Genomic DNA, 14664 nt, shown 5'->3' on the forward strand with positions numbered 1-14664 from the left:
TTATTGTCTTTTTGCCTTTTCTAGGGCCACTCCTGTGGCATATGGAGGTTCCCAGGCTAGGGGGCCAATCAAAGCTGTAGCCACTGGCCTACGCCACAGCCACAGCAACTTGGGATCTGAGCTGCGTCTGCAACCCACACCACACCTCATGGCAACACCAGATCCTTAACCCACTGAGCAAGGCCAAGGATCAAACCCCCCACCTCATGGTTCCTAGTCAGATTCATTAACTGCTGAGCCACAAGGGGAACTCCTCTAGATATCATTTTAAATGAGTGCATACTTTACAGTGTTTAGAGGTATCATTATGTAGTATCAATGAACTCTTGGATATTTTCAGTTTTATAAACAATTCTATTAAAGTTATTTGTCTACCCTTGAACATTTTTCTCATTTTTTCCCAGAAACAATTATTAGAAGTATAATATTTACATCAGCAGCTATGTTCATTTTTGAGATTTTTCTTATATCTTGACAAAATGCTTCCCAGAGAGGTCATGACTTTTATGCTCCTGCTAGTTACTATGAGACTATACACTTAACTCTACAACACTGAGCATTATTTTTTTTTTAAATTTGTATTAATTTGATAAAGAGATTATCATCATTTTATTGGTTACTAGTGAAGCTAACCATTTTAATATGTTTTTTGGCCTTGGGTTTCTTTTTAAAATTATCTTCTCTCATCAAGGTGACTGTTTTCTTCAGTATGAATGTATGAGATTAACCACTTCATTCTGTCATGAAATGCAAAGAGGTAAACTAAAATTTTGAACGTTTATCACCCCCTCCAAGAACTGTTATTGTTTGTTTTGTCACTATCTCCTAACTGCTTGGTTTTTATGAATTACTTCCTCCCTAAAATACATTTTTAGTTGATTTTCACTCTTTGATTCCCTTCTCAAGGAGTCCTTAGATTTTCAAAATTTATTTTCTCTTATCCCATGAGATATCATAGTAATATCATATTATTTATTTTAAATACAGATGCTTACGGAGTTCCCGTCATGGTTCAGTGGTTAATGAATTCGACTAGGAACCATGAGGTTGTGGGTTTGATCCTTGGCCTTGCTCAGTGAGTTAAGGATCCTGTGTTGCCATGAGCTGTGGTGTGGGTTGCAGACGTGGCTCAGATCCCACGTTGCTATGGCTCTAGTGTAGGCCGGCAGTTGTGGCTCCAATCGGACCCCTAGCCTGGTTACATCCATATGCCACAGGTGCAGCCCTAGAAAAGACAAAAAAAATTAAAATTAAAATTTAAAAAAAAAAATACAGATTCTTAGGAGTTTATACCTTGTAGAGGAAGAAGTCAAGCAGGTTGTACCAAAATGCAATTAATCTAATCTATTTTCTCTTTAGGTTAAAATATTGTCTCACTTTATTTCTTTTTTTTTTCTTTATTCTTTTTTTTTTTTGTCTCACCTTAAAAAAGAAAGAACATCTTATGTCTTTTCCTTCTATTTGAGGAACATATAAACTATTAAATAAAATATTTACAACGCTGGTATTTATCACAAGGTGGAGTTTAGAGGAAGGGTAATCAGTGTCTTTGCAGCAGTAGTTGCTGCCTGTTTCCCAGCTAGATCTCTGTTTTTTTGCTGACCCTCATGTCCACTATTGCCTCAAAATCTATCATCACCCACTTCTAAAGCCTCCCTGGTGGGCGTTTCTGGAGGCTGTTAATATCTGTCACACCAGAGAGAGGAGAGTGGGTGCGAAACTCTTCAGGAGATCTCAGCTGGCTTCAATATCTTAGCTCTATTTTTAACTCTCTGCAATCAATGTTGATGACATTAGACATTTGCTTAATCTCAGTGGACTCAGTCACCTTTTCTTTGGCTTATTCCTTTCACACCTTAGAGCCTTCTCCCAAGCTACACCCTATGCTTAGAATGACCATATGCTCTCTTTTTCTGGAGAGTCCCAATTTCAAATATTCTGTCGTATTGCCAAATCAGATGTCAGACCATATGTTTCATATTTTCTTTGGGGAAATATGTTCACCTATGTATGCTTCAGTTCACCCAAAACTCTGATCAAGATTTCTACTGGTTTTGCTAGATAGTTTATGAAAAATGTTATTAATCAAAAATGCAACTCTGATGTCTTCTTCTATGGGAAGCATTCCTTCAGAGCCTGCTTTCCTTAGATGCTGCTCATATGTGCTTCCAGGGCTCTCTATTCTTCCCTCTACAGGGCACAACCCAAGCCTCAGATTTCCCTCACTCACTCAATTAGAATCACCTTCATTGGTATATTTGGTAAAAAGAAGGGTAAGAGGTGCTGCTCTACATCTGTAATGTGTTCACCCACGTGTACCCTGCTGCTCGGAAAGGCAGTCTCTGTCCACTTAGAAAACACCCTTCATTTTTCTGCTGCTAATGGTTTGTACAGACTGTAGTCCACCATCTCCTCTTCCCTCCCAAGAGTCTATGGATCTGAGTATTCCCCAGCAGCACATCTCCGCACCTTGCATGTTTCAGTCCAGCATGATACCATGGGAAAGGGATCGGGGTTTCAGGTGTGCTTTCCACTATAGTTGCATAGTCTAGAGTCTGGAAAGAACTTTGGTATTCTCAGGACTTAGGAGACAATCATCAGATCAGGCACACAGACATATATTGATCTCCTACAGACAAATGTCAATTTCCAGAGCAATATCAAAAAGGAGGAAAATCAACTTTTTCTTAATTTTTCTATATAACACAGCCCTTGCACCCAATGGCATTTGAACTTTCTTTTATAATACAGAATGGCATTAGCTCATTACTCATTTTTCTTCTCTCCTGCTTCTGAATAAGGAACTTCATGCCAACCAGAAATAAGAGAATGGACCAATTGCCGAGTCTAATTTCCTCCTAATGGATAAGAATATGATATAAAATGTGGCCCTTCCCTGCAGGAAAAAATAGCCAATGCACGAATTATTTTACATAGTTTTAGGAAATGTGTGAACCTCTCTAGAAGGTTTCTGCATCTCAGAATAAGGATTCTGGTCATATTTTTATGTGTGCTAGGCACTGGGGAAGCAGAGGTTAACCAAAGGGTCACACAGACAAGCTTAGAGCATTAAGAACCTGACTAGTATCCATGTGGATGCGGGGTTCGATTCCTGGCCTCACTTAGTGGGTTAAAGATCCAATGTTGCCATGAACTGCAGTGTAGGTCAAAGATGTGGCTCAGATCCCACGTTGCTGTGGCTGTGGTATAGGCCGGCAGCTACAGCTCTGATTTGATCTCTAGCCTGGGAACTTCCATATGTCATAGATGCAGCCCTAAAAAGAAAAAATAAAGAAAGAAAAATAAAAATTTAAATAGAAGAATCACAGAGAAAAATTACCATTGTAATGTTAGGTGCATAACAAGTTGAGTTGTCTTAGGCAGAGAGGTCTCAGAAAGCTTCTCTGGTAAAGTGATTAAGGGAAAGTCAACTAGAAGAGTAGAGAATCCAGATAAAGAAGAGAGCATGTACCAAAGCCCTGTGACTGGGAGGAGTAGGCATATTTAGGGAATGGAAAAGTCACTGTGGCTGAAGGACACAGAATGAAGGAGAGAGCTAGTGAAAGTAAGGCTGGAGAAAGAGGCAGGTTATAAAGGCCAATTAGGGATTTTTGTCTTTAGTCTAGGAGCATCGGGAGCAGTTCTTGGTAGAAAGTTGATATCTGGTTTTGGTTTTGAATAGAGCACTCTGGCTATCATGAGGAGAATGAATCAGAGGGAAGCAAAAGTGGATGGAGAGATCAGTCAGAATGCATTGACTCTAGTCCAGGTAAGAGGGGATGGTAACTTCAAGTAGAGAGATGGCAGTGGAGGAAAAGAGAAGTGTCTGGGTTCAAGGAATAGTCCAGAAATGAAAATGACAGAACTGAGAGATGAGGTGGAAAATGAGAGAGCACGTGAGAGGGAGAGAAGTACCAAGAAGAGCGTCTAGGTTTGGGGGCTTCCATAATAGGTTAAATGGTGGTACCATTCAGGGAGATCGTGTGTGCTAAGAGGGAGCCAAATTTGGGTGGGGGAAGAGCCTGTGTTCATTTTGTACCTGTTGAAATTGAGATGTCATTAATTCTCCTCACTTGAAGTGTGTACTAGTCTATCCAGGCTGCCATAACAAAATACCAGAGACTCAGTGGCCTAAACAATAGACATTCTCTCACAATTCTGGAGGCTGGAAGTCCAAGATCAAAGTGCCAGCAGGGTTGATTTCCGGTGAGACCTCTCTTTCTGGCTTACAGATAGTCACCTTCTTACTATCTTCACTTTTTTTGTGTGTGTGTGTGCACACACAGAGAAAAAGAGCGTGTTAGTGAGCTCCGGAGTCTCTTCCTCTTCTTATTAGGTTACCAGTTCTGTTGGATTAAGGGCCCAGACTTATGACCTCATTTAACCCTAGTTACCTGCTTAAAAGCTCTATCTTCAAATATAGTCACATTTGGAATTAGAGTTTCGACGCAAGAATTTTGGGGGGCTGTCTCCATGCCCTCACAAAGGTCTAAAAAGCCTTTCTTTCCCTATGAGTAAAGGGCACTTGGCTTTTAATTCAGGTGGCCAGGTTTGGGCCAGGTACGTGATGTAGGCTTCTAATGAACTCTTTAGAGGAGCTTTTTAGGGGCCAGCTGACTTTCTTCACTGCATGTGGGGCTGCCTCTTACTCTATCTTCCTGACCCCCTATTTGCTCTTCTGAAACCAAAGATAGGAATGGATGGGTTTAGGCTTCTGGCCATGTGTGGGTGAGGAATAAAACTTACCAATTGATTTCACTGAAAGAAATTATATACTTTAAGACTGAAAATTTTATTTTCATTTGTGTAATAAGCATTTACTGAGCACCTACCAATGCGAGATGTTGTGGAAATATTTATCTATTTAATTTTTAAAAATAGTGGAATTTACTTCACTTACAATGTTGTGTTAGTTTCAGGTATACAGCAAAGTGATTCCATTATACATATATATGTAACCATTCTTTTTCAAATTCTTTTCCCATATAGGTTATTACAGAATATTGAGTAAAGTTCCCTGTGCTAAACAGTAGATCCTTGTTGATTATCTAGTTTATATATAGTAGTGTGTATATGTTAGTGTGGACATATTTATTGAGCAAATTCACCATGCCTTAATGTGGACCTCATGATTTACTGCAACCAACATCATGTGGTAGAAGTAATATTGTATACCAGTTCTTAGCCTAGGCTTTAAGAGAATTTGCATGCTTCTGCTTTCACTCTTATAACTTTGACAGTCCATGGGCTAAGCCCAGCCTGGTCTGCTGGAGGATGAGAAACAACGGCTCAACTAACCACATCCCACAGCTGACAGCTTGCTAAGCCCTGGAAGCAGAACCTCTTAGTTACCGGCCTCTTGACTACAGACACGTGAATGAGTCAAACTGAACTAGAAGAGCTATCCATGAAAGCCCACCCCATGCTGACCCATATAGCCATGAGTTAAAGAAATGATTGCTTTCAGTCTCACACATACACACACACACACACACACACACACACACACACAGAGTTCCTATTCTTACTACTAGTGCTTGAGTGACTTAGTCAAGTTATTTAACCTATCTGTTCCTCAGTTTCCTCATTTTTAAAATGTTTATAAAATATACCTGGAGTTCTGGTTGTGGCTCGGTGGTAACAAACCCAACCAGTATCCATGAGGACATGGGTTCAATCCCTAGCCTCACTCAGTGGGTTAAGTCTCCTGTGTTGCCATGAGCTGTAGTGTAGGCCAGCAGCTGAAGCTCAGATTCAACCCCTAACCTGGAAACTTCCATATGCTGTGGGTTCAGCCCTAAAAAGCAAAGCAAAACAAAACAAAACAAAAAAAACCCCAAAACAGCAAAAAACCAAACCAAACCAAAACCAAAACAATTACCTGCCACAGAGGGTTGTTGTTATCATTAATGAGATAGCATTTGTAAAGTGCTTTACACAGTGCTAGGTACAGTGCTCGGTATTCAGAATATACGGTGGCAGTGATTTTTCAAGTCAGGACTCTTATCTTATTCATCTTGGTTTCTCTAACAGCTAGTGCAGGGTCTGCTTCATGAAAAGAACTCAGTAAATGTGAGTATTTGGGGAACTGTAGTAAACTCAACAAATATTCTGTCTGTAATCTTCTTGAAGCTAGGACCATATATTTACCTAAGAGGCAGTAAGAAATCATTACCAATATTACTGTGATTTTAAAAGCAAACAAACAAAATCTTTGTTATCTTCATTTCCTTGAAATGCAGGACTGATACTGAATTGCTCACTTCTTGTCTTCTTGACCCTATCATCGGCATTCAGTACCAGCTGATCTTTCCTTTGTCTTTGAAACACTACTCTTCATTTGGCTCCTGGTACATCACACTTAATCTGATTTCCTCTCTACGTCACTAGCTACTCATCTGCAGTTTCTTTTGAGAATCCATCCCTATCTCTTCAGCCTCTAGGGATCAGAACTTGGTCCTTTTCTCTCCTCCATCTCCATTCCCTCTTTTAGTGATCTCATTTACCCTCCTGGCTTTAAATATTGTCCCTATTATACTGGCAATCCCAAATTTATATCTGTTTCAGGTTATGCTCCTGAACTCCAGCCTCATAAATCCAATTTAGGATATCTAACTGCCTACTTGACATTTGCATTTGGGTATTTAATAGGCACCTAGAATTTTATGCATCCAAAAATTAACTCCCAATCCAGTCACCTTCTATTTACTTCTGAAACTTGCCCTATATTAGTATATAACAAATCCATCTTTCTAGTTCTCTCTACTGTTAGAAGAAGCTAAAACCCAGGGTGCAATTATTCTGGGGTATTTCCTAGTGATCTACTTCATATTACACATAGCAGCCAAGGGTAAAGAGGGGGAGATGAGTTTTGACAGTACAACAATTCTCAGAAGTTATCAATCTCAGTTTAAGACTATTTATGATTCCCTGCCTCAGCAGCAACATTCTCCTGTCCTACTTTGCTTTTCCTTCTGGTCATTTTAGGTGACAGGACAGATACTATGATAAACTGATTAGGTTTTTTTTGGGAGGGGCAAAAATTATTTATTTGTTTTTGTTATATTATGATTATTAAAGTGTAGATGATTTATAATGTTTTGTCAAGCTCTGTTGTACAGCAAAGTGGCCCAATCACACACATTTCCCTGTGCTGTACAATAGGTCCCATGGCCCATCCATTCCAGGTATAACAGTTTGTATCCCCCAAGCCCCCAAAATGCCCATCCCTGGCACTCCCTCCCCATTTCCCCTGGGAACCCCAAATCTGCTCTTCTTGGCCATGCTCCATTTCTGTTTTTTGTTTGTTTGTTTTGTTATTTTTGAACAGGATCATCTGTTCCATATTTTAGATTTCACAAATAACTGATATCATATGGTATTTGTCTTTTTCTTTCTGGCTTTCTTCACTTAGTATGAGAGTCTCTATATCCATCCATGTTGCTGCAAATGACATTAATTTGTCTTTTTTTTATGCTGAGTAATATCCCATTGTGTATATGTACCACATCTTCTTAATCCATTCATCTGTCAATGGACATTTAGGTTGTTTCCATGTCTTGGCTGTTGTGAATAGTGCTGCTGTGAACCAATTAGTTTTAAGGTGGTATTTTCCAACAAGGTTTGTGTCCTTAAAAATCCTCCTCTTGTCACTTATGATGGAGCATGATAATGTGAGAAAAAAGTACATGTAACTGGGTCACCATGCTGTACAGTAAAAAAAAAAAAATTGTATTGGGGAAATAATTAAAAAAAACTGTCTCATGCAAGAAAAAAAATATATATTCCTTTTTATTGGTGGGATTCCCTGCTGGTATCTTATAACAAGTCACTTTTTCTTGCTTAATTATTCCCAGATAGTATGTACATATTTAACAGAAAACTTCAGTGTCTATAATTCAAAGCAGTAAACATTAGCCACCATAGCATGACCAGTGAAGAATATACTATTGGGCAAGACAGTCTTTTGGTACCAGTCAAAAATATCGTACTTGGCCATCTACTTAAATTTCTCATAAGCGAATTCCCCCTGTACACAGAGGCTAGTCCTGGCTCAAAATATCGTTTTAACATTTTTCTGGAGTTCCCATCGTGGTGCATTGGAAACGAATCTGACTAGGAACCATGAGGTTGCAGGTTCGATCCCTGGCCTCTCTCAGTGGGATAAGGATCCGGCATGGCCATGAGCTGTGGTGTAGGTCACAGATGTGGCTTGTATTTGATGTTGCTGAGGCTGTGGTGTAGGCTGGCAGCCGTAGCTCTGATTGGAACCCCTAACCTGGAAACCTCCATATGCTATAGGTGCGGCCAGTTAAGCGCTTTCAGCATTAAAAATCAGGATTAAAAAAATTTTTTTTCTATCTTTTTTCCTTCATAAGGGTTTCACATGCAAGGAGCCTAATTCTCTTTGTCTTTTTGCCTTTTCTAGGGCCGCTCCCGCGGCATATGGAGATTCCCAGGCTAGGGGTCTAAGTGGAGCTGTAGCCACCGACCTTCACCAGAGCCACAGCAACTTGGGATCCAAGCTGCGTCTGCAACCTACACCACAGATCACGGCAACGCTGGATCCTTAACCCACTGAGCAAGGCCAGGGATCGAACCCGAAACCTCATGGTTCCTAGTCGGAAGAGTTAACCACTGCACCATCATGGGAACTCCACCTAATTCTCTTTGGAGAAGACTATTCCTTACTTAAATGTAGTCTCTTCCCTTTTTCATAGATTTATCCATAGAGTCTAGAGGATTACTCAAAATAGGAGTTAATCTGCATGGGGTGGCTCACATTACATAAAGTTTCAAAATTATTTTCCATCCACTTTTTAAAAATCCAATTCCATTACTATCCTAATTCTAATACTATTCTATCCTAATTCTATTACTATTAGTACTATTGTGTTATTACCACCACTGCCTTTCATTCCCGCCATGAGCTGAGCTATTATCACATGCTTACAAACTGATTATTTGTAGAGCTTCCTAATGGATTATCTTAGTCCATATTCTTTGCTCTGATTTATTATGCATTCTGCTATTTAAAAAAAAACAAAAACCCTGACTTACTGAATCTGGTCTACTTTTTCTTTTACCTTTGCTTTGTATACGACTTTACAATTTTCAAGTTTTCACGTTTATTATATTGCTTAATTCTTATATTAGCTCTGTAAAGTATTATTAATCCTCTTTTAACAGACAAAGCAGCAACACATGCAGAGAATAACTATTACCTAAGAAAATCAGGAGTTCCCACGTGGCGCAGCGGAAATGAATCCACTAGGAACCATGAGGTGTGGTTCAATCTCTGGCCTTGCTCAGTGGGTTAAGGATACGCCTTTGCCATGAGCTGTGGTGTAGGTCACAGACACGGCTCAGATTTGTCATTGCTGTGGCTGTGGCTCCGATTTGACCCCTCACCTGGGAACCTCCATATGATGCAGGTGGGGCCCTAAAAAGCAAATAAGTAAAGAAAGAAAAATAAGAAAAGAAAATCACATGGCAAATAGATCAGGTCTGCCATTCAAACCCACATTTTTTTTAAAGTTATGGTTGATACACAATACTACATAAATTACAGATGTGCGATATAGTGATGCAAATTTTTAAATGTTATACTGTATTTATAGTTGTAAAGTTGGCTATATTCCCTGCATTATATAATATACGCCCAGATTTTATTCCAGCTTGAGTATTTTTAAAAATAGGGATGCTCAGGGAGTTCCCATTTTGGCTCAATGGAAATGAACCCTACTAAGTATCCATGAGGATGCAGGTTTGATTCCTGGCCCCACTCAGTGGGTTAAGGATCTGGAGTGAGCTGTGGTCTAGGCTGGCAGCTACAACTCTGATTCAACCCCTAGCCTGGGAATGTCCATATGCTGCAGGTGCAGCCCTAAAAAGCAAATAAATGAATATAAATAAATTAAAAAATAAAGAAATAAAAATAGGGATGCTCTTGTGAAGGCTGTCATATAACATGTAAAAATTCAATAAAATGTATATGCTTTTCTCCTGTTAAGAAAAAGCAGAGATGCTCTTTTATTCGATCTAAACTGAGCCATTCAAATTCTCCCTTCCACAAAACTGGAAATGGATCACAGAGACTCTGATAAGCAGTTGAGAACTAGTGCTAGGAGCTACGGTGGTTTCTTCTCCTATGTGCATGTCCTGGTGTTTACTTCTTGGAGGATCCAGACTGACGCACCAGGATGGAGAGAAAGAGAAAAGAAAAGAAATAGACAATGAAAAACAGCAATGAAGGAAACACTAAACTTGGTTCTTAACTTTCTGGTTCCGGATCCACACTCTGTGTAGATATATTTCCTACACATTCTTGAATCTGTGATAAATTCTTTTTAAATGAATTCTACTCTAAATTTTATCAAGTGATTTTTTGCTCTTGCTGCCAAGTGATATCTAAAACATGTTATTCTTTCCATCCTTCTTTCCCCTCCTTATCTCCATGTCTTGCTCATGCCATGCTTTCTGCCTGGAAAACTTTATTTTATTCTCTCTTTTTTAAGATTGGCATCCCTTAAGTTCTTGTTCAAACACCATGTCTTTCCTAGTGCTTTCTCTGTTCATTCCTGGGATGAACATTCACTCTGTGTAAATATAGATTCAATTTATATCAGCAAAATAACACTCATTACAAACTGCTTTACAGAATTATTTGTGTATATGTCTCATCTGGCCTACTGTTGAGGAAACCTAGAAAAAAAGAAAAAGAAAGCATAGCATATTAATTTTTATGTCCCCCCACTGAGCCAACACAAGGCAAAGTACTTGTGAGAGAAAATGCAATGAATGAATATACAAAGAACCTGACCCACCCAATTCTAAAAGGGACTGATGCCTAAGGCACATCTGCCTGGCTATCAAAAGTGGAGCCATCTGTGATATACATGTAACTCTTCCCACAAAGTCAATACCAATGGATTCTCCTATTGGCTTAGTTATATTATATTTGGAACAAGATAATAAAATTACTGAGCTAATAACCATTTAAACTGCTCATGCCTCAGGAAAGAACAGAGGTAAGATGAATCAAAGCAGTTAATAGCCTCCTAGATGCAAAGAGAAAAATTTAACCCAGAATTTCCTGAACTGCATTCCGTTCTGGGACAAGAAACAATAGTCATTTATTATAGAGCTCATGATAGTGAGCTCATATAGTGAAAATATTGATGATGAAAATAATAATGACTTCTGAATTTATTTAGTATTTGTAATTCCTTCACTCACAAACAGTAGTATCTCCAAATGTGATTGGCAGTTATAGTTAAGATAATATTTTATCTATCTATCTATCTATCTATCTATCTATCTATCTATGATTACACATGACACTATGGTTAAACTATAATTATTTAAATTTTTTACTAAAATCATTTTATTTTTATTTTGCTTTTTTAAGGCCCCACGTGTGGCATATGGAAGTTCCCAGGCTAGAGGTAGAATCCTATGCAACAACCACAGCAATGCCAGGTCTGAGACGTCTGCAACTACACCGCAGCTCATGGCAACACAGGATGCTAAATCCACTGGGTTTAACTAAACCCACAGAGATTGAACCCACATCCTCATGGATACTAGTCGGGTTCGTTACTGCTGAGTCACAACAGGAACTCCCCTAAAAGGCATTTTTTAATTGAAGTATGCTTAATTTGCACTATTATGTTACTTTCTGCTGTACAGCAAAGTGGCCCAGTTATACATACATATATTCTTTTTCATATTCTTTAACATTATGGTTTACCACAGGATATTGAGTATAGTTCTCTATGCTATACAGTAGGACCTGTTGTTTATCCATCCTACATTACAATACTTTGCAGTTGCTGATCCCAAACTCCCAGTCCTTCCCTCCCCTACTCCTCCTCTCCCTTGGCAACCACATGTCTGTGAGTCTGTTTCTGTTTTGTATTTGTTGTTCTTTTCCTAACTTACCTCACTTAGTATGATAATCTCTAGGTCCATCCATGTTGCTGCAAATGGCATTATTTCATTTTTTATAGCGAAGTAGTATTTCATTGCATATATGCTTCTTTATCTACTTATCTGTCAGTGGACATTCAGGTTGTTTCCATGTCTTGGTTATTATTAGTAGTGCTGCAATGAACATAGAGGTGCATGTATCTTTTGAAATTATAGTTTTGTCTGGGTATATGCACGGGAGTGGGATTGCTGGATCATATGGCAACTCTATGGTTTTAGTTTTCTGAACAACTTCTCTACGGGGTTTTTGTTTATTTGTGTTGTGTTGTTTTGTTTTATTTTGCTTTTTAGGGCTGCACCTGCAGCATATGGAAGGTCCCAGTCTAGGAGTCAAATTGGAGCTGAAGCTGCAGCTGCTGGCCAGTGCCACAGCCACAGCAACTCAGGATCTGAGCCACGTCTGAAGCCTATACCACAGTTCATGGCCACGCAGATCCTTAACCCACTGAGCGAGGCCAGGGATACTGGCCACATCCTCATGGATACTGATCGGGTTCATTACCGACTGAGCCATGACGGGAACTCCTCTCCGTGTTGTTTTCCATTGTGGCCGTACCAATTTACATGCCCATCAACTGTGTAAGAGGGTTCCCTTTTCTGAATTCCCTCTCCAGCATTTATTATTTGTAGAGTTTTGAATGATGGCCATTCTGACTGGTATGAGGTAGTACCTTATTGTAGTTTTGATGTGCATAAAATGCATTTTTAAACATTATATGGCTAATATTTTTAAAACTCTTTTATGAGACGGTTTGTACTGTTGAGTAATCACAGCTCATGCCCTCAACACTCCCCCTTCTCTCCTTTGGTACTTGCTTGGCAAAACTCCAAGCCTGCTGTAATACAACTTCCCACCTACTCAGTTTCTACACTTAATTAACTAGAGAAAAAAACTCATCATTCTGACCGGACTCACTTTAAAATTATGGCCTCAGGTTTTAAGTGGGTTCCCATGTTGCCCAGCCATTCTTTACATTTCCTTAGTCATTTGTCTCTCCCACTCTTCCGGATGATTCCATTCACCCTTAAGCATCTTCCTCCCTTATTCCTCTCAGCTGATGACCTTGCTTTTTATTCTGAGAAAAATGAAATAATCAGAAGAGAACTTTCTGATTTCATAGCCACTCACCCCTAATTCCACCTACCTACTTGCATCTCACATTCCTTCCTATTACGAAGGCCGAATTGTTCCTCTTTCTGTCTGAATCCAACTTTTCCTGTGCTCTGGGTCCTAGTTCCTTTTACCCATTCAAAAACTTTGCCATTAAAATTATCCCATCTCTTTCCTATATCAATTTTCCCTCCTTGTGGTATCCGTAACAGTAAAATACAACTATATTTAATATCTCTTATTTAATAAAAGAAGCCCTCTTGATCTCACAACCCTCTTTAGCCATGCCCCCATTTCTTTACTCGTCTTTACAAAAAACTCAAAAGAATTTTTTATTTGTTCTATCTTATGTCAGCAAGTCTCATTCTATCTTGAATTCAATTCAATAAGTTTTTTTTTTTTTTGCCCTCACTGGCCAAATCACTGATATTATTCCTATTAGATATATCTTTGCTCTTCATACCAATAAACCCAATGATAAATTCTTCTTCATCATGCTTCATCTTTTATTAGTAGTCAGTGCAGTTGAACTTTTAGGGACACGTTATACATTGGCTTCCAACAAACTTCTCTCTCCTGGATTTTCCCCACCTCTGACTCCTTCTTCACAATCTACTTTGTTTGTTCCTCCTCTTTATTTTGACAAAAAAGTGTCAAAGCTGGAATTCCCCAAGGCCCAGCTCTCCTCTGTCCTCACTCCCTAGGTTATCTCATCATATATCTGATCCTTTGTCTTTCTTTTACTTCCTTTTTCTTCCCAAAGCCATTAGGTAGGACAGAGCAAGGCTGGCATTTGGCCTGAGTTGGAAAGAATCACAGAGGCTCAGAAAGGGGTTTGGGGGCCACCTGGGAAAGGAGGGTACCTGCTTAAGAGGACTGCCTAGTATGGATTGTCATAGCTTGAGCAAAGTGAAGAGGGTATCCATGCAGAGGGGCAGCCTGACATGGGCTATTAGGGATCCATGTAGAAAACTGACCATGTAAGAGGAGTCAAAGCCTCAGCAGGAGGACCATTGTAAGGTAGGGGCAGACAGATATGGGTGTCAGAGCCTGAATGGGTGAGGAGGACACTTAACGCAGGAAAGGGAGTGGTGGTGACTCTCGAAGACCTCTTACCTACAGAGGAGTTGATTACATAAGTAAATATAGATATAAAATAAATATATATGTGTATATGTGTTTTGTATCTCTATATCTATATTTCCTAGCTCTGTCACTGAAAGGTCCTGGGAGTAAAAACACCCCAATAAAATTGAGCATATCTACTCCCCAGATTTTGGCTTCTAAATATAATTCTCCACAAAAATAACCAGGTTCTTGGAGAAGTGCTTGACTCCAGTACTGGAGCAACAAAAGTATAAGATAAGCTTAGAACATCTTGTTGAGCCAGAAACAAAGTGCTCCAGGAATGATGAGGGTATGTCACATAAGCCAGCCTAAAGGGTCTTAATGGGCAAATCTAGGACTTTTAAAATTTTTTCCCTCTTTTTAGGGCTGCACTCGCAGCATATGGAAGTTTCCAGGCTAGGGGTCAAATCCAAATCAAAACTGCAGCTGCCGAC

The sequence above is a fragment of the Sus scrofa genome, chromosome 9, assembly GCF_054392235.1.
Source record: "Sus scrofa isolate SSC_HxYL_T2T_F1_AM1 chromosome 9, Sscrofa_HxYL_maternal_Yorkshire_Landrace_v2.0, whole genome shotgun sequence".
In the NCBI taxonomy this organism is placed as follows: domain Eukaryota; kingdom Metazoa; phylum Chordata; class Mammalia; order Artiodactyla; family Suidae; genus Sus; species Sus scrofa.